Raw genomic sequence first — 1,816 nt, forward strand, 5'->3', positions numbered from 1 at the left:
TACATTTCACACGAATTGCAAAACTGCAATAAATGACAAATTATTAAATGACAAATAAATTATTTTCCCTAAGCCCTAAACCTAACCTTAACCCTAATCCTAGCTCCTAACCCTAAAACTAACCCTAGCTCCTAACCCTACACCTAACCTGAAAACTAACTCTAGCTCCTAAYYCTACACCTAATTCTAACACTAATTCTAACCATAACCCTAATCCCCTTAGAAATAGCATTTGTCCTTGTGGGGAATAACAAAATGTCCCCAGTTGATCAAATTTTTAGGCTAGTGACAACTCAAACCATTGTTTGTTAAATAGTCTAGTGACAACTCAAACCTTTGTTTGGTTAGTAGGCTAGTGGCAATTCAAGCCACACCATCCTGATTAATTTTTTTGTGGGGTTTGAATTGAAATAGACAATTATGTTATAAAAAAAAAAACATTTACATCTGCGAAGTCACAAATCTGACAAAGGTTATCTCTGGATCTATTGTCATGGAAACCAGCAGGTGAAACAATAACAAAGCATTCTAGACAGAGCTATGGATGCAAGGACTGACCATCCATGATATCAATGTTATAGTTTTAACCATGGGGTTATAAAGTGTTTGTTTACATTTACTTTGTTTACAAACAACGGAGTAAAACAAGCTTATACTTTGGGTTCCGATGGGGAACGACCATTGAACTAAACTTATTAACACCTTAGAGACTGCTGCCCTATGTACATAGTCATTGAACTAAACTTATTAACACCTTAGAGACTGCTGCCCTATGTACATAGTCATTGAACTAAACGTATTAACACCTTAGAGACTGCTGCCCTGTGTACATAGTCAGTGAACACTGATCACTTTAATTATGTTACATATTGTTTTACCTTTTTTTATTTCACCTTTATTTAACCAGGTAGGCCAGTTGAGAAAAAGTTCTCATTTACAACTGCGACMTGGCCAATATATACTATATTCTAGTCATGGCTCAACCTATATAAATACTGCTGTACACACTTTTTCTACTCATATACTGTCCATAATGTCTATACACATTACCATTTAATACCTGTGTATTAATGTTCCAGACTCTGACATTAATAGTTCTGATATTTCTTAATACCTTTCATTTTTGGGGGCAGGGTTTGTGTGTATTGTTTTGTATTGTTTTGTATTGTTAGGTGTTACTGCACTAGAAACACAAGCATTTCGCTGCACCTGCGATAACATCTGCAAAAKATGTGTTTTACGAAACCAATAAAGTTTGATCTAATTAGGCAATACTAAGTCATATTCTTCAATGATCAAATGGTAAATATCATTCATTTATATGTCCAAAAATGGATGTAGCAACATTTAGAGGTAGTAATTATGAGCATACAGTATGCAGGTTTTCTGTTCTTTTTAAGTTGCAAATCCACTCACCTGTTTGAATTGGTGTGAGTGGTTCTTCAGTTTGTCCTCAGATCTGGAGTCAGTGATGAAGTCTGTCTCTCCTTCCTCTCTCTCTGTCTGCTTCTCTCTACAACCTGTTTGAATTGGTGAAAGGGGTTCTTCAGTTTGTCCTCAGATCTGGAGTCAGTGATGAAGTCTGTCTCTCCCTCCTCTCTGTCTGTCTGTTTTTCTCTCCAGCCAGGGATGGTATTTTATACAGGATAGCTGTGTGGTGTGTGTGGGTGTGTGTGTGTGTGTGTGTGTGTTGTGTGTGTGTGTGTGTGTGTGTGTGTGTTTGTGTGTTGTGTGTGTGTGTGTTGTGTGTGTTGTGGTTGTTTGTCTCTCCAGCCAGGGATGGTCTATTATACAGAACAGTTTTTTTTCACACCTT

General features: G+C 37.0%; 1 pseudogene; it reads right to left on the minus strand.

The window, feature by feature from the left end:
* LOC112071919 (perforin-1-like) overlaps window positions 1-1,816 on the minus strand; it is a 25,989-nt pseudogene that overhangs the window by 9,011 nt on the left and 15,162 nt on the right.

This window comes from Salvelinus sp. IW2-2015, unplaced genomic scaffold, assembly GCF_002910315.2.
Source record: "Salvelinus sp. IW2-2015 unplaced genomic scaffold, ASM291031v2 Un_scaffold1768, whole genome shotgun sequence".
NCBI classification, from domain to species: Eukaryota; Metazoa; Chordata; class Actinopteri; order Salmoniformes; family Salmonidae; genus Salvelinus; species Salvelinus sp. IW2-2015.